The 20,640-nt window shown below is 26.5% G+C and overlaps 1 pseudogene; it reads left to right on the forward strand.

Moving 5' to 3' along the window:
• The first annotated feature begins 10,865 nt into the window (after positions 1 to 10,865).
• On the forward strand, positions 10,866 to 11,472 carry LOC129316730 (glycine-rich RNA-binding protein 1-like; annotated as a pseudogene).
• Positions 11,473 to 20,640: the final 9,168 nt, after the last annotated feature.

Consider the following 20,640-nt stretch of genomic DNA (forward strand, 5'->3'; position numbering starts at 1 on the left):
CAAATGTTTTATAATATGATATATTTTTATGACATATATTAACTTTATGAGTTTTATTTAAAAATTAAAAAAAGATATGTAGAAATATATCAAGCATAAAGCACTTTTGAAAACATATATAAGCTAAAAAAATGAAGTTTATACAAAAATATAAATAAATACTAGGAAGTGGAAAGATAAAAAAGTTGTACTTGTAATAAAAAATATATATCTTTTTTTTTAAATGGTTTCCTCAAATCTCAATTAAAATATATATATATATATTTCTTAACAGAAAATGCATTATAAGTTTGATAATATGATATATTTTTTGTGAATATATGATTAACATGTTTCAAAATTGATGACAATTAGAAATTAAAAAGAGATATCTCGAAAGACATCAAGCAGAAAGCACTTTTTTAAAACATATATAAGCAAAAAAAAAATGAAGTTTTATACAAAAAATATAAATACATACTAGGAACTGGAAAGATGAAAAGGTTGCACTTGTCATAAAAAATATGCATTTTTTTTTTCAATGGTTTCCTCAAATCTCACGTAAAAATATATATATATATATATATATATTTCTTAACAGAAAATACATTAGAAGTTTGATAATATGATATATTTTTTGTGAATATATGGTTAACAATTTTCTGATGACATTTAGAAATTTAAAAAAGATATCTCGAAAGATATCAAGCATATAAAGCTCTTTTTGAAAACAGATATAAGCTAAAAAAGGAAGTTTATACAAAAATATAAATAAATACTAGAAAGTGGAAAGATGAAAAAGTTGTACTTTAAATAAAATATATATATCTTTTTTTAAATGGTTTCCTCAAATCTCAAGTAATATATATATACATATACATATATATATATCTTGACAAAAAATACATTAGAAGTTTGATAATATGATATATTTTTTTGTGAATATATGATTAACATTTTTCAAAATTGATGACATTTATAAATTAAAAAAAAGATATCTGGAAAGATATCAAGCATAAAGCACTTCTTGAAAACATATATAAACTAAAAAAATGAAGTTTATACAAAAATAAAAATAAATACTAGGAAGTGGAAAGATGAAAAAGTTTTATTTGTAATAAAAATATATATCTTTTTTTTATTTGTAATAAAAGATGAAAAAGTTTTATTTGTAATAAAAGATGAAAAAGTTTTATTTGTAATAAAAATATATATTCAAAAATATAAAATTTTTTTATTTTTTAAAGTATAATCATTTCTCTTTTTTTTAAAAATATTCCTATTGATAAATGATTTTATATTTATCGTAGGATGTTTAATAATAGTAAATATAAAAAGATAGAATTAATTTAAAAATAGGTAACTAATTTATTGAAAAGTAAAATTCTATTAAAAATGCATTACACTTTTAAACGAAGGGAGTATTTTTTATGAATATATGATTAACATTTTTCAAAATTGATGACATTTATTTGAAAATTGAGAAATATATCAAGAAAACTATAACGCATTAAGCACTTTTTGAAGACGTATTTAAGCTAAATGAAAAACTTAGGATTAAAAATCATAAAAACACTCAAGGTTAAAAATATGGGTAGATAATAGGAAATGCATAAAGATGAAAAAGATGTGATTGTAACTTTGAAAAAGAAAAAAAAAAAGCTTTAAAATGCTGGGGGGAAATTAACAAAAATCGTAAGGAGAAAAATGCAATGAGTTAAACATAGTGTGAATGGATGGTGGTTTCTGCAATTCGCACATCAAAAATATTTTTTAAAATTGTAAATCTTTTATATACAATACATTTTCATGAATATATTATTAACATTATTCATGAAAGATGACTTTCATTTAAAAATTGAAAAAGATATCTAGAAAAATATAAAGCATTAAGGGCTTTTTAAAGACATATTTAAGCTTAAAAAATGAAGTTTATAAAAATAAAAAATAAATAATAGGAAGTGGAAAGATTAAAAACAATTGCTTACAATAGAAAAAAACTTTTAAATGTAAGGAAAAATCAACAAAAGGCACATTTAAAAAGAAAAAAAAAAGCAAAGAAAGAATGCAATGAGTCATAAATGATATGTGCACGGTGGTTTTCTCAAGTCGCACGTGAAAAATATACTTTTTATGATTATATATTATATGAGTATTTTCTCAAGGAAATACGATAAATATTTGATGATATGATACAATTTTTATGATTATATATTATATGAGTACCAGAATTCTTAAATGATGAATTTAATTGAAAAATATATCAACAAAAAATATAGAAAAACAATAGAAAGTGCAAAAATTAACAAGATAAGTTCATATTTGAAAAAAAAAAACTTTCAAAGGTATGAAAAAAATCAACAAAAGCACACTTCTTAAAAAAAGAAAAAGAATGTGACGAGTTATATATAGAGTGTATGTATGACGGTTCCCTCAAATGCCATGCCAAAAATATATTTTTTTCAAAAGAAATACTATAAATGTTTAATAATATGATAATTATTTTATAAATATACGATTACAATAATTCATAAAAGATGAATTTGATTTAAAAATCGAGAAAGAAATAAAAAAATATAAAGCATTAACCACTTTTTAAGACATACTTCACCTAATTTCTGCAAAATAAGAAAAACTAGTTCGAACAAAATTTTAGATAAAATACTAGGAAGTGAAATTATTAAAAAAATGAGCTTATAGATTTAAAAAAAAAAAGCATTCAAATGTAAGGTAAAAATAGCATTCAAGACATGTTTCATTTCAAAAAAATATAATTTAATAAAAAAATATAAAGAAATAAGAGGATGTGTAAAGATTAAAAATGTGCTTATATTTAAAAAAAGCTTTAAAATGTAAGAAAATAAGAAAAGCATTGATCAGTTTTTTAAGACATATTTCACCTAATTTCTGCGAAATAAGAAAAATTAGTTCAAACAAAATTTTAGATAAAAAAATAGGAAGTGAAATTATATAAAAATGAGCTTATATATTAAAAAAAGCTTTAAAATGTAAGGTAAAAATAGCTTCGAAGACATGTTTCATTTGAAAAAAAGTCTAATTTAATCAAAAAATATAAATAAATAATAGGATGTGTAAAGATTAAAAAATGTGCTTACATTTAAAAAAAAGCTTTAAAATGTAAGAAAATAAGAAAAGCATTGATCAGTTTTTTAAGACATATTTCACCTAATTTCTGCGAAATAAGAAAAATTAGTTCAAACAAAATTTTAGATAAAAAAAATAGGAAGCGAAATTATTTTAAAAATGAGCTTATATATAAAAAAACTTTAAAATGTAGGTAAAAATAGCTTCGAAGACATGTTTCATTTGAAAAAAAAAAGTTTAATTTAATCAAAAAATAAAATAAATAATAGATGTGTAAAGATTAAAAAAATGTGCTTATATTTTAAAAAAAAAAGCTTTAAATGTAAGAAAATAAGAAAAGCATTGATCACTTTTTTAAGACATATTCACCTAATTTCTGCGAAATAAGAAAAATTAGTTCAAACAAAATTTTAGATAAAAAAATAGGAAGTGAAATTATTTAAAAAATGAGCTTATATATTAAAAAAAGCTTTAAAATGAAAGGTTAAAATAGCTTCGTAGACATGTTTCATTTGAAAAAAAGTCTAATTTAATCAAAAAATATAAATAAATAATAGGATGTGTAAAGATTAAAAAATGTGCTTATATTTTAAAAAAAAAGCTTTAAAATGTAAGAAAATAAGAAAAGCATTGATCACTTTTTTAAGACATATTTCACCTAATTTCTGCGAAATAAGAAAAAATAGTTCAAACAAAATTTTAGATAAAAAAATAGGAAGTGAAATTTTTTACAAAATGAGCTTATATATTAAAAAAAGCTTTAAAATGAAAGGTAAAAATAGCTTCAAAGACATGCTTCATTTGAAAAAAAGTCTAATTTAATCAAAAATATAAATAAATAATAGGATGTGTAGAGATTAAAAAAATGTGCTTATATTTAAAAAAAAGCTTTAAAATGTAAGAAAATAAGAAAAGCATTCATCACTTTTTTAAGACATATTTCACCTAATTTCTGCGAAATAAGAAAAATTAGTTCAAACAAAATTTTAGATAAAAAAAATAGGAAGTGAAAATATTATATATTAAAAAAAAGGTTTACAATGTACGGTAAAAATACTTTGGAGACATGTTTCATTTGAAAAAAAATCTAGTTTAATCAAAAATATAAATAAATAATAGGATGTGTAAAGATTAAAAAAATGTGCTTATATTTAAAAAAAATCTTTAAAATGTAAGAAAATAAGAAAAACATTGATCACTTTTTTAAGCCATATTTCACCTAATTTCTGCGAAATAAGAAACATTAGTTCAAACAAAATTTTAGAAAAAAAATAGGAAGTGAAATTATTTAAAAAATGAGCTTATATATTAAAAAAAGCTTTAAAATGTAAGGTAAAATAGCTTCGAAGACATCCATTTGAAAAAAAGTCTAATTTAATCAAAAATATAAATAAATAATAGGATGTGTAAAGATTAAAAAAATGTGCTTATATTTAAAAAAAAAAGCTTTAAAATGTAAGAATATAAGAAAGCATTGATCACTTTTTTAAGACATATTTCGCTTAATTTCTGCAAAATAAGAAAAATTAGTTCAAACAAAATTTTAGATAAAAAAATAGGAAGTGAAAATATTATATATTAAAAAAAGCTTTAAAATGTAAGGTAAAAATAGCTTTCAAGACATGTTTCATTTGAAAAAAAAATTAATTTTATCAAAAATATAAATAATAATAGGATGTGTAAAGATTAAAAAAATGTGCTTATATTTAAAAAAAATCTTTAAAATGTAAGAAAAATAAGAAAAATTGATCACTTCTTTAAGACATATTTCACCTAATTTCTGCGAAATAAGAAAAATTAGTTCAAACAAAATTTTAGATAAAAAAATAGGAAGTGAAAATATTATATATTTAAAAAAAGCTTTAAAATGTAAGGTAAAAATTCCTTTGAAGACATGTTTCATTTGAAAAAAAAAAATCTAATTTAATCAAAAAATATAAATAAAGAATAGGATGTGTAAAGATTAAAAAAATGTGCTTATATTTAAAAAAATATTTCAAATGTAAGAAAATAAGAAAAGCATTGATCACTTTTTAAGACATATTTCACCTAATTTCTGCGAAATAAGAAAAATTAGTTCAAACAAAATTTTAGTTAAAAAAAAAAGGAAGTGAAAATATTATATATTAAAAAAAAAGCTTTAAAATGTAAGGTAAAAATTCCTATGAAGACATGTTTCATTTGAAAAAAATCTAATTTAATCAAAATATAAATAAATAATAGGATGTGTAGAGATTAAAAAAATGTGCTTATATTTAAAAAAAACTTTAAATGTAAGAAAATAAGAAAAAGCATTGATCACTTTTTTAAGACATATTTCACCCTAATTTCTGCGAAATAAGAAAAATTAGTTCAAACAAAATTTTAGATAAAAAAAAAGGAAGCGAAATCATTTAGAAAATGAGCTTATATATTAAAAAAAGCTTTAAAATGTAAGGTAAAAATAGCTTTGAAGACATGTTTCATTTGAAAAAAAATGTAATTTAATCAAAAAATATAAAAAAAATAATAAGATGTGTAAGGATTAAAAAAATGTGCTTATATTTAAAAAAAAGCTTTAAAATTTAAGAAAATAAGCAAAGCATGGATCACTTTTTTAAGACATATTTAACCTAATTGCTGCAAAATAACAAAAATTAGTTCAAACACAATTTTAGATAAAAAAAATAGGAAGTGAAAATATTATATATTAAAAAGCTTTTAAATGTAAGGTAAAAATAGCTTTGAAGACATGTTTCATTTGAAAAAAAATAATAATTTAATCAAAAATATAAATAAATAAAAGGATGTGTAAAGATTAAAAAAATGTGCTTATATTTAAAAAAAGCTTCAAAATGTAAGAAAATAAGAAAAGCATTGATCACTTTTTTAAGACATATTTCACCTAATTTCTTCGAAATAAGAAAAATTAGTTCAAACAAAATTTTAGATAAAAAAAAATAGGAAGCGAAATTATTTAAAAATGAGCTTATAGATTAAAAAAAGCTTTAAAATGTAAGGTAAAAATAGCTTCGAAGACATGTTTCATTTGAAAAAAGGTTTAATTTAATCAAAAAATATAAATAAATAATAGGATGTGTAAAGATTAAAAAAATGTGCTTATATTTAAAAAAAGCTTTTTAAAATGTAAGAAAATAAGAAAAGCATTGATCACTTTTTTAGACATCTTTCACCTAATTTCTGCGAAATAAGAAAAATTAGTTCAAACAAAATTTTAGAAAAAAAATAGGAAGTGAAATTATTTAAAAAATGAGCTTATATATTAAAAAAAGCTTTAAAATGTAAGGTAAAAATAGCTTCGAAGACATGTTCCATTTGAAAAAAAGTCTAATTTAATCAAAAAATATAAATAAATAATAGGATGTGTAAAGATTAAAAAAATGTGCTTATATTTAAAAAAAAAAGCTTTAAAATGTAAGAAATATAAGAAAAGCATTGATCACTTTTTTAAGACATATTTCGCTTAATTTCTGCAAAATAAGAAAAATTAGTTCAAACAAAATTTTAGATAAAAAATAGGAAGTGAAAATATTATATATTAAAAAAAAGCTTTAAAATGTAAGGTAAAAATAGCTTTCAAGACATGTTTCATTTGAAAAAAAAAATTAATTTAATCAAAAAATATAAATAAAATAATAGATGTGTAAAGATTAAAAAAATGTGCTTATATTTAAAAAAAATCTTTAAAATGTAAGAAAATAAGAAAGCATTTATCACTTCTTTAAGACATATTTCACCTAATTTCTGCGAAATAAGAAAAATTAGTTCAAACAAAATTTTAGATAAAAAATAGGAAGTGAAAATATTATATATTTAAAAAAAGCTTTAAAATGTAAGGTAAAAATTCCTTTGAAGACATGTTTCATTTGAAAAAAAAATCTAATTTAATCAAAAAATATAAATAAAGAATAGGATGTGTAAAGATTAAAAAATGTGCTTATATTTAAAAAAATTTTCAAATGTAAGAAAATAAAAAGCATTGATCACATTTTTAAGACATATTTCACCTAATTTCTGCGAAATAAGAAAAATTAGTTCAAACAAAATTTTAGTTAAAAAAAAAAGGAAGTGAAAATATTATATATTAAAAAAAAGCTTTAAAAATGTAAGGTAAAATTCCTATGAAGACATGTTTCATTTGAAAAAATCTAATTTAATCAAAAAATATAAATAATAATAGGATGTGTAGAGATTAAAAAAATGTGCTTATATTTAAAAAAAATCTTTAAAATGTAAGAAAATAAGAAAAGCATTGATCACTTTTTTAAGACATATTTCACCTAATTTCTGCGAAATAAGAAAAATTAGTTCAAACAAAATTTTAGATAAAAAAAAAAAGGAAGCGAAATCATTTAGAAAATGAGCTTATATATTAAAAAAAGCTTTAAAATGTAAGGTAAAAATAGCTTTGAAGACATGTTTCATTTGAAAAAAAAATGTAATTTAAAACAAAATATAAAAAAAATAATAAGATGTGTAAGGATTAAAAAAATGTGCTTATATTTAAAAAAAAAGCTTTAAAATTTAAGAAAATAAGCAAAGCATGGATCACTTTTTTTAAGACATATTTAACCTAATTGCTGCAAAAAATAACAAAAATTAGTTCAAACACAATTTTAGATAAAAAAAATAATAGGAAGTGAAAATATTATATATTAAAAAAAGCTTTAAAAGTAAGGTAAAAAATAGCTTTGAAGACATGTTTCATTTGAAAAAAAATAATAATTTAATCAAAAAATATAAATAAATAAAAGGATGTGTAAAGATTAAAAAAATGTGCTTATATTTAAAAAAAGCTTCAAATGTAAGAAATAAGAAAAGCATTGATCACTTTTTAAGACATATTTCACCTAATTTCTTCGAAATAAGAAAAATTAGTTCAAACAAAATTTTAGATAAAAAAAATAGGAAGCGAAATTATTTAAAAAATGAGCTTATAGATTAAAAAAAGCTTTAAAATGTAAGGTAAAAATAGCTTCGAAGACATGTTTCATTTGAAAAAAGGTTTAATTTAATCAAAAATATATAAATAATAGGATGTGTAAAGATTAAAAAAAATGTGCTTATATTTAAAAAAAGCTTTAAATGTAAAAAAATAAGAAAAGCATTGATCACTTTTTTAAGACATCTTTCACCTAATTTCTGCGAAATAAGAAAAATAGTTCAAACAAAATTTTAGATAAAAAAATAGGAAGTGAAAATATTATATATTAAAAAAAGCTTTAAAATGTAAGGGAAAAATAGCTTTGAAGACATGTTTCATTTGAAAAAAAAATTAATAATCAAAAATATAAATAAATAATAGGATGTGTAAAGATTAAAAAATGTGCTTATAGTTTAAAAAAAGCTTAAAATGTAAGAAAATAAGAAAAGCATTGATCACTTTTTTTAGCCATATTTCACCTAATTTCTGCGAATAAGAAAAATTAGTTCAAACAAAATTTTAGATAAAAAAAATAGGAAGTGAAAATATTATATATTAAAAAAAGCTTTAAAATGTAAGGGAAAAATAGCTTTCAAGACATGTTCATTTGAAAAAAAAATTAATTTAATCAAAAATATAAATAAATAATAGGATGTGTAAAGATTAAAAAATGTGCTTATATTTAAAAAAAAGCTTTAAAATGTAAGAAAATAAGAAAAAGCATTGATCACTTTTTTAAGACATATTTCACCTAATTTCTGCGAAATAAGAAAAATTAGTTCAAACAAAATTTTAGATAAAAAATTAGGAAGTGAAAATATATATATTAAAAAAAAGCTTTAAAATGTACTGTAAAAATTCCTTTGAAGACATGTTTCATTTGAAAAAAAATCTAATTTAAACAAAATATAAATAAATAATAGGATGTGTAAAGATTAAAAAAATGTGCTTTATTTAAAAAAAAAACTTTAAAATTTAAGAAAATAAGCAAAGCATGGATCACTTTTTTAAGACATATTTCACCTAATTTCTGCAAAATAACAAAAATTAGTTCAAAACAAAATTTTAGATAAAAAAATAGGAAGTGAAAATATTATATATTAAAAAAGCTTTAAAATGTAAGGTAAAAATAGCTTTGAAGACATGTTTCATTTGAAAAAAAAAATTAATTTAATCAAAAAATATAAATAAATAAAAGGATGTGTAAAGATTAAAAAAATGTGCTTACATTTAAAAAAAGCTTTAAAATGTAAGAAAATAAGAAAAGCATTCATCACTTTTTTAAGACATATTTCACCTAATTTCTTCGAAATAAGAAAAATTAGTTCAAACAAATTTTAGATAAAAAATAGGAAGTGAAAATATTATATATTAAAAAAAAGCTTTAAAATGTAAGGTAAAAATACCTTTGAAGACATGTTTCATGTGTCATCTGAAAAAATCTAATTTAATCAAAAAATATAAATAAATAATAGGATGTGTAAGGATTAAAAAAAATGTGCTTATATTAAAAACAGCTTAAAATGTAAGAAAAAAATCAACAAAAGCATGAGAAAAGAAAAGGACAAAAATGCAATGAGTTATATATGGTATGTGCTCATAGATGTTTCATCAAGTCTAACATAAAAAATATATTTCCTTTAAAGAAAATACTATAAATGTTTGATAATATGATGCACTTTTTGATGAATATATGACTAACAATATTCATAAACGATGAATTTATTTAAAAATTGAGAGAGATATCATGAACAATACAAAGCATTAAAACTTTTTGAAGAAATATTTAGGCTAAATTAAAAAAAACCAAGTTTAAACAAAAATATAAATAAATAATAGAAGGTGTAAAGATTAAAGGATGAGCTTATATTTAACAAAAAGCTGTAAAACTGGGGAAAAAAATAGAAAGAATGCAATGAGTTATATATGGTGTATGCATGGTGATTTCCTCAAATCCCACATCCAAAATATATTTTTAAAAGAAAATACAATAAATGTTTGAAAATATCATACATTTTTTATGAATACATGATTAATTATTCATAATGATGACTTTTATTTAAAAATTGAGAAGAATATCAAGAAAAATATAAAGTATTAAGCATTTTTCAAAGACTTATTAAGCTAAATAAAAAAAAATCAAGTTTGAACCTAAAATATAGATAAACAATAGGAAGTTGCAAAGATTAAAAAAATGTTCTTATATTTAAAAAAAGATTTAAAGAAGAAAAAATCAACAAAAACCATATGGAGGGGGAAGAAATTAATGCAATGAGTTATATATGTGGTGTGTGAGTAAGTTATGGTACATGTGTGTGTGGTTTCCTCAATTCCCACATGGTAATAGAGAAGAGCAGTGTGATGGTTATCTAAAAAAGGAAGCTATGTAGAGTCATTTTAATGTATCAAGCATGTGGCTGAGAAACAATTTCACGGACAGTAATATAATCGTATCTTCTAACCGAGAAATTCTTTCTTCTTAGATTGACATAAGAAGTAGGGAACAACATAATACAACATATGACATTGACCATAAGATATGATGTATTGGTTCTGTAACACATAGATGCTGACAGATATTTACAACCCCACCCAGCAATCAACAGATTAACCATCCTTTCGAAACAATAAATCATAAAATGTCATAACACTAGGAAAATGAGAGCAAATGACATATTATATTCACTAGGAGTTCTGAATCAAGTAGTCAATCATTCAGAAGGTGACGGTCCGAGGGTAAAAATGTGAAGTTAAACTTTAAAAGAAAAGAAGATCAGCAGAAATTTGAGAAATAATATATCACTTATGGGTGTTGTGAGCAATAAACGACAATTACGTACCTTGACATCTTGAAGAGATGGGAGAAGCGACGCAATGTCTGGCCTCGGTCTGCCTAGCCACTGCCATCTTTTGCTGCCGTTTTGTTGTTTTCACCAACTCATGGCCTAATTCCGTAATCAAACGATAAATATAACTAGAATTTCAAGATTGAGGTAAATGGCATGAGAAAAAACTACTAATAATGAGACAGCATACTTTCGAGCCCTTGAAGAATAACGGAAGAGAGACAACGACGCCCTCAGCAAGGCCTTTGCTCCTTTCGGCGACATTATCGAATCGAAGGTTATCAACGATCGCGAGACCGGAAGGTTAAGAGGGTTCGGATTTGCGACGTTCTCCTCAAAACAGTCGATGAGGGGTCGATGCGATCGACGACGTTAACAGTCAGAACCTTGGTAGCCGGAACATTGCAGTGAACGAAGCTCAGCCTCGCGGAACAGGCGGCGGCGGCGGCGGGAGTGGGCATATCGATGGTGGAGGTGGATACGGAAAGGCGGTGACTCCGCGAGCGTGGATACTACCGGAACGGTGGTGGATGATACGGCAGCGACGGCGGTTATGGTGATCGTGGATCTGGCTACTCTCGTGGCGGCGGCGAGTCAGATGGAAACTGGAGGAATTAAGTAAAGTCGGACTGATCAGAGCAAGATAGATATAGAATAAAGGAATTTAGGGTTTTCTTTTTCTTTTTTTGGCAGGGAGTTTAGGGTATTGATCAAGGTTTAATCGGTTCAGGGAATATGATCCGGGGGGAAAAAAACAGATGGAGGAGAGCAGATGAAGTCATCGGAAGAGCTGAAAGTCGAACGAAATGTGGCAGTTTAATCAATGAGCACACGGCGGCGAAAAGAGGAGGAGGTGAGAAGACGATTAAATGAAGCTAGGTTTTGCCTTTTGATACTAGACGTTGGTAGAGTCACCGTCATTCTTCTCCGCCTGCCATCAATTTTAATATTATTATATTGAAAAAGGGTCGAGATTTGAAATGGAGGGAGACAAAGCATTATTTTTTTACTATTTACTATTTATTAATTGGGCAATAAGCAATGTAAAAATTCATATACGATCGTACAGATGATATTTTTATTTTTATTATTATTATTAAATACTATCTGTACTAAAAAATGAAATATGTAAATTATTCTTTTAAAAAATGAATAAATTATTAATTTCTAAAAAACTAAAAGAAAATTATAAATTTTCTGTTTTTAAATAAATATTCTCATTTAAATATTAGTCTTATCATTATTAATGAATTTAATTTATAATTTATATTTATTATCTTAAAAATATTAAATTATTCATATACAGTTTGACTACATAGATCAAGGTAATCCTAAACCAATATTTTTTAGTTTAATGTTGAATCTGATTTTAAAATCTTGTTATTGAAAGTTGTGGCTATGTTGTGAATTTTCTACTATGTCATTTTCTGTAACAAATTTGTGGCATTAATTATTTTAATCAAGGGATTTTAATTGCTAGGAACTAAAAGCAAAGAATTAATTTCTATTACCGTTGATAGGAATCGGGGGCCACACTGAAGCTATGCTGTAATGTCTCCACGCGTATTGGGAATGGGAAAATCAAAATATAGCTCCACCTATAAGGAATGAAATGGTTTATAAAAAGAAAAAAAGAAAAGAAAAATGAAATGGTTACGTTAGGACTTATGATATTCTTGGCAAACGGCGCTTCTATTCGCATCGGGTTTGGGGTCGGAGCCGTTGCCTGACGACGCGAGCTGAAGCAGCGCCAATTTGGGTGTTTGTTTCTCAAGTTACGCTTGGATAGATGACTTTAAATTAAAAATTTTAATTTAAAATTTTATATTTAAAGTCTTATATTTAAATTTTATAAATTTTAAATTTTTTATTTGTATAATATAAAAATTTTAAATTATAATTTTGAAATATTTTGTTTGGATCATAACTAAAATCTCAAGTTTTAAGTTTCACGTTTGAATTTAAAAGTAATGTTGATGATATTGGCAATCCAAAAAGCTAACTTCTATCAAAACTAAATTGTTGGCATTGATTGGAACTAAACGGCAGACTTCCATCGAGACCAGATCACCAGTGACTACTAGGATTAAACAACCAACTTCCATCAAGACTAACCCGCCAACACCGATTAGGACAAGACTGCTAACGCTAATTGGGACAAGATCACAAGCGCCAATCGAGACTAGATAGTCACCTGCAACTAGGATCAGATGGCCAGCTCCCACTATGATTAGGACAGCGACTTCCACCATTATTGGAACATTAATGGTTCGGTCCTAATCAATGCCAATGGCTTAATCTCGGTGAAAGCCAACTATCCGATCTTAGTAGAAGCCCATCATCTGCTCCCAGTCAACATCGATGGTCCAGTCACAGTGAAATTGGCCGTTCGATCCCAGTTGATGCTAACACAGACAGTTTGATTCAGTGAAAGTTGGTCATTTGACCCTGGTGGAAGGCATCCGTTCAGTCTCAATTGGAGCTAATGATCTAGCCATGGTGAAAGTCTACCGCTTAGTCTCAATCTGCAATGACAATTGGTCCTTGTCGCTGCTAGCTATTTGGCCCCATTTGGCTCCTCCGGCAGACCAATCAAATTACAAAGAGATTAGGTAAAATTTGAAATAATAGAGTTTTAAAAATAATTTTAAATTACAAATATATTAAGGTAGAATTTGGATTTTGGTCAAATCCATAAATTTTTAATTACTCAAATAATAAATTTGGTTTAAATCTAAATATAAATCTATATGCATCCAAACATAACATTATTAGGAATTTTATAATAATTAACATAATTCATGGTCATTTACTGTTATACTCATTTTGTTTAAACTTATATATAAATCAGAATAATTTTTAAAAAAATTATAAAGGAAGGAATTTTTTATTCCAAATATAAGACAAATTAAAAAAATAATATTTTATTAATAATACTTTTCTAATATTATATTTGAAATGATATTATGGTATAATAATTAAGTGTATAAAGACATTTTTAAAAGTTTATAATTTTATTATAAAAAAGTAAGTTTGTAAAGTATCATTATATTTTATTAATATGTGTAATTTTATTTTAAATTGTATTATAATTTGGTATTGAAATAGGAGTTTATGTCCATAGAAGAAAGAAACAAGTGATAAACTTTTAACTTTAGAGGTTGGGGGACATTGAATCAGTCAACCCTCTTGTTGAAACGTCTGTACGTGAAAGAAACGTCCATACTAGTTGGAATCACGTGTTTAATATGTGATATAGACAGAACTAGGGACGTAATATTTAAATGTTTGTTTTGAAAATCCCAAACCTAAATTTGTTTATATTAATAGGAAAATTTTATTTCAAACTAAACATGTGCAAGGACTCACTTAATTAATTTAAACAGGCATTACTTAGTTTATTGTCATTTAAGTTCTTCTAGAGAGACTCAACTTAAAAGAAGAATGATATTTACAACAAAGAAACTACAAGGATGGGACCTGAGACACTGTGAAGTCCTTAATCTTAGTTTTTAAGGGTTTAAACTGATATGATTTTGTCGCTATCAATTTTAGGCTTTGTCAGTTTCCGCCAAGGCAGTAGAAAATGACTAGGATGAGAATAGAACCAACTTAACAAATAACCAACATGACCTCCATGAATATCATCTAGTAGCTTTATGAGATCCTTATATGTAGCCAGTTCTACCCAAGGCTTTCTATCATATCTATAATTAGTAAACTTGTAGTTTTGTTTATTCTTGTATTGGGCAACTTGGATTTATTTAGAACAACTTGTTATGCATAGGACACAAGTAACCATTTGAAGCTAAGGGATAAGCTAAATCACCCGAACCCCAGAATTTGCCCCTTATATGAATCATGTTGCATGGGTTTTATGGAATTAAATAGTGGCTCCATTATTTGCTAGTCTACAATCTATTCTCTGAAACAAAGGTTTGGATTGCCAATACGCCCCTTATATGATCAAATTCTCTATGCTTCTTCAAAAGCTTAACTTTGGATCATTTTGGCCTGTTGAAAATTACACACCAAGGTCAAGAGCCAACCATCCTCTACTCTCTTCCTACAGATCAAGCCCAAGATCTCATCAATAACACCATTACCACCTTATTGAATATAGATAACTTTGTGCTGCAACAACACCGCCCAAATGAATCAAACATTGTCTTGTGGCAAAGTTTTGATCATCCCACTGATACTCTTCTCCCTAGAATGAGGTTAGGCTTTAACAACAAAATTAGCAGAAATTGGTCCTTAGTTTCACATTATCTTGATATATCGACTTCTCTAGGTCCTTTCATATTGGAATGGGAACTTAGAACAAGACAATTGATCATTCGAGGAAGGGGGTAGGTAATGGTGGGTAGAGAATAATGTTCATACTCATTTTATTATTGTATATTTAATGATGTCCCAATTTTGTGTGTCATTAATGTAAATTGAAGTGTTTTCTAGTTTTTTTTTGTTCCTCATCAAAAGGTTTTATTGAGCAAGCAGGGTATTAAGAAATAGGAAGTTCCGGAACATATTAAAGAAAGCCAAGCTTGTATAACTTCACAATTGTTGTAAACAAAGATGAAGAGTATCTCATATTCTCTGTTAGAAATAATGCAATTAAGTCAGATAAACAAACAGCAATGTAGTCAATTGATTGTACTGGGTAGCTATTTGAAAGAACAATCATGATTATGAATGCTGATAACTGTTGTAGGTATAACATTAATGGAAGATGCTAGTTATGGATATCAAACAACTTGTAAGCATGAAGATGAGTTCTTTAGCTTTAAGTCTGTTGAACTAAGATATTTAGGAGTCACCTACAACTTTGTTGTAAATGTGGATTTGAGCACAAGTGATTGCAAGGCTACTTGCTAGAGCAACTGTTACTGTGTTAGATTTACTTCTTACAATGACAATAAAATTGGATGTGTCTTTTACTATGACAACTCACAATCACAAATGTATGTCCCTGAAGATGGTTTCTTTGATATTTACTTCCTTAATAGTACTTCAAGGCACATAGGAAGGTAAACTTCTACAATCATTTGCCAAAACCTTTATTACTCTTTTCTTTGATGTTGGCAAAACATAATAGTGATGAATATCTTGTTGAATCATTCGGATGCTAGTATGTAGTGATTAACAGATTGTATTATATCACTCAATTTCCTTTAGTTAGTTTTGGCTATAATTAGGATTTGAACTGAGACTCCAAATAATTAAAAATTCCTTCTAACATATTGTTCCAATTATATAGGAAGCCCAGTACCAAAGCCCAAGTTCATGGCCAATAGGGCCTCACTAAGAATCAAATTCAAGTGCAAAAGCGATCAAATTGCTAATTCCTCTTGTTGCCATCATTCTATTCTTAACATGTGTATTACTCAGCCTATTACTAAAGAGAAGGAAATTTGGGCTTTGAAGGTACATAGTATATATTGTAACCTCCTGCCATATCCGCCTAGTACAGGAAAAGATGAACTAAATTACCACATATATCAAAAACTCTATTTGAAAAAGCTTTGACCAAAGACTTGTTTAATAAATTCACCAAAATATAACGAATCAAAGCAATACACAGCAAAAATACCATATACATTAATCTCAATCATTGCATGCATTAAAAATCTCAAAATAAAGTTAGAAAATAGGTCATACACCGTAGCGTGCAATACGTATACCGTGGCATATGGCATAAAGCCACACATCAATCTTTCTGTGACATGTATTGTGACGTGAGACCCATGCGCTGTGGCTCGCCAGTTCAAAATTTTTGCTGTCATTTTGATAGCAAAATGACGTACTTATAGCGTGCGCTGTTTTCACATATAATGTCTGATCGGAGTGATTTAAGTGCCCACACAAAGCTTATCTCATAAGTTAGCTAATGAGATAGGTTTAGACATGATCTAACGGTCTAATTGAAATTTAGACACCTAGGTGCATTAACTCATTTTTTCTAAAAATTTTGCGCACTCAAACGCTCAAATCGATCCCTTTCTCTCATTAGACCACATAAAGCCTTGAATCAAGTCCAAAAGAACCTATTGCACCTAATTAACCATAATATATCACATATATACATATACATATACATATACATATATATATATATATGAAATTTAACCCCTCAATGGTCAATTTTTTATATTTCATAAATTTTCACATTTTGACACATTATGGCACAACTTGACCTTTTCTTAACACATTCACATATAATAACATCCATAACATATTTATATGTCATCTTAGCATCAAATTACTCATTTTATCATAATTTCGCACATAGGCTTAAGATTCACCATTATCACTACAATTTTCACATAAACTCACACAAATCTTAGCACCTGATCCATTTCACTACATATATACACAATTAGGCTAAGATTTCACAATCATTACTTAAAGCATGGATGCAACCCTATGGAAACTTCTGTACATATATATACACAAGTTGTCAGTTCATTACACAAACTCAAAAGGGTCTCACAACCACAACATTACTATGCCAGTCCAGACTCTCTTCCCTTACCCTGATCACAACTCTATCCTATAAAAATGTAACCATGGAGATGAGATAAAAATTTTAATATACCGTTTAATATAACATATCACATGTTTCATTTCAAATATCACTCATATCAAACATTTCCTCACTTTTATATTTGTTTCGCCACTTTTCTCCACTTTTATAGCAAATAGCAACATATACATCACATAACATGATCACTACGAATCAAACTGCTAAATCACCCCAACACGAAACCATAGCTCTCCTTAGGATAATGTAACACTTATTGACCCTAAGCTCACCTTTAGTGGTAAAATCATTTGATCAAAAGTGATCTATCTTACTTCAGGATAATGGTTTCCCCTAATACACACAATGCAGTATTGTTAACTCCAGAATCATATCACATAGATACTAAGGAGTCCTATATCTCCAACACACACATCAATAGGCACTAAGGAGATTATCCCCAATACCATACCTTAAAAGGCACAAAAGAGGTATAATTCTCCAACACCACACCCTATTGTGTAACATTCTTACTTCAGTAAACACAATTAATAAATAAAACTCATGGCAATTAGAGGATTAGCTCAAAGGGTGATTACTAAGGATTAATCCAAAAGAAGGAATCCCAAGTTTTTTAATTAAAAATGAGTTAAAATCGATCAAAATCTTTTATATCAGTGTAAGAATAAGTTTTGAAAACATGGGATACCTTAGAGGAGTGAAAGAAGTCAAAAATGATTGAAAAAAAACAAACATGTGTTGTGATACAGAGTAATGTGCCACGGCTGGTATACTCTATGCCGTGGCATGTTGCTCTCTGTGCCACGTGCCACTGCCTAGCTTGTTCATGTGCTTTTTAAAACTCTCTACTTACTACATATTCACCAAGTATGTGAGTAAAATTGTGATTTTGTAACTAGAGAGGCTTGGCTATCTTCTACTGGTTTATGTTTTGATTTAATTCTCCATGTTTACGAAAAAAAGGGCTTAAAATCAATGAGATAGTAGAGAAATTGGATTTCTTCCTATTAGGCTAGAACAAATATGTGCATTATGCAATTCGATCTATTTCCCCCGTACAAGTTAATTGTATTGCATCCAATTATATTTCTTATTGTGTTATGTATGGTTTAGTTAATCCATCAATGACCTTTTTGTCCAAAGATTTAACCTAGAGCAAGTTACTGGATTAGACAACACATGTCAATATGACTAAAAAATAGTTAATTGTTCATGATAATCCTATGTTAAAGATATTTAACTTATTGACTAAATAGTTAGTTCAATTTATATTTATTAATATGCATGACATAAAAGCCTTTAGTATAGGGTTAAGGGTCATTTTTATCCATGAACTGTACATGAAAGGTCACAAATGATTCTAAACTCAACTATAAATCAATTATGTCCCTCAACTTTAAATATTTTTTTTGTCATCACTCTGATATTAAAAACACTTAATGCCCATTAGTTAACAGTGGGTTCTACTATTTTTTATATTTTTATCAGGTTAAGGATCATTTTTATCCCTCAACTCAAATATTTTATAATAAAAATATATTTTATAATGGTGAGAAAACAATAGGGTGATGAGGAAGGAAATATTTAAAGTTAACGGGCAGAATTAACCCATAATTTAATTTAGGATCCTTTGTGACATTTTATATATAGTTCAAGGACAAAAACAACCCTTAATCCTTTAATATATTACAAATAGTCTTACCATACATATAAAATCTTTACAAATGATATATTCAATCTATATACAAGTTAGTACATAACATAGTTCATGTGTCAAGAATTATAGGCTAATGAATTAAGCTCATTTTATGCAATACCAGCCTTATGGCATATTTTTTATCATGCCATACAGTAGATACATGTTACCTAAGTATGCCATTACCAAATCAAATGTCTATAGTTTTAGAGTTTTGCTACTTGAAATCATTAATGGTAGAAGAAGTACCAATTTTAAAAATTAAATCTGTTATGCTTTCCATTCCAAGAGAAGGGATTCTCCTTTGAATTTCTAGTGAGAGAGGTAAAGAGAAAGGAGAGGTGGGGCCACTAGGATGGGCCATTAGAATATTAGACCTTACCTACCCTCTCTTTCTTCTTGTTTTTTTAAACAAAAAAAAAAGTTTTGAGTTGGGTTTCAAGGACTTACTAAGGCCAGGGTATATCTCAAGGGTCAGATTGCTTACAAAGGTACCCTTACCCTTTCCTTCTTTTTAGTTTTTAAAGATTTCTTCATCGGACTTCAACATCATAAAGAATTTAATGGTTATCTAAGTAGGATGGGAAACCCTACATCAAAAACTAGCTGTCGAGATAGGAGAACTAACCCATTTAAATACCCTATTAAACATTTCATACTACTTAATGCGGAACTTAGTATCCTATACTATAAAGTCTCCATCAATTGGCCCTTAATGGAAAGCCAACATCCTAGCAATTGCACTTCATGGCAATTAACTTGCTCCTTGAGTAGCCATCTCTAAAACCACCGACAACCTGACTTTGACACCAATTGATGAGTACTTAAATGAGATAGAAAACCTTATCCCAAAAGCTAGTTATTACAGTGGGATAACCAACCTACATAAACACCTTATTGAGCATCTCATACTACTCAATATTTTACATAGTATCCCATATTATCTAGTATCTATCAGAATCTTGGGGTGTTTATGGGATGGGATGGGATTGGGACACCCCTGTCCCGTGCCTTTTCTAAAAAAAGGTCTAGGACCAAATTGTAGTCCCATATCCTGTCCCGTCCCGAAAGTTATCCCGTCCTGTTAGGAATCAAGATAAGACCAGGATGAGATTGGGACGTCCCACCGTGCTAATAAATCGGACAATGATAGAGAAATATCTAAATAATAACATTTGTTAAAATTTTAAATTATATAATTTGTTAAGTTTAAAATTAAAATAACACAAGTACATAAATCACAACAATTTAAAGTCAATTATTGAACTACATTAATCACAACTACACATTATGATAGCAATTACAAGTGATCTTTAGGCTATAAGAGTAGTAACAATAGACAAGCCAAGTATAACATCAAATGATTGTTCTTCTACTTTAGTTGAGATATACTAAGCTAATTACTCTTTCAAAAATAAAATAAGAAATACACTATAAATAAAAGTTATTAAATATATAGACATAAGAATAAATTATATTAATATAATTAAAATACTATAAAGAAAGATATTACCATGTTTACTTTATATCATTAAAATTATCAATA

Source organism: Prosopis cineraria, unplaced genomic scaffold, assembly GCF_029017545.1.
Source record: "Prosopis cineraria cultivar Desert tree isolate PC_DT_omini unplaced genomic scaffold, ASM2901754v1 PC7, whole genome shotgun sequence".
Classification (NCBI taxonomy): Eukaryota; Viridiplantae; Streptophyta; class Magnoliopsida; order Fabales; family Fabaceae; genus Prosopis; species Prosopis cineraria.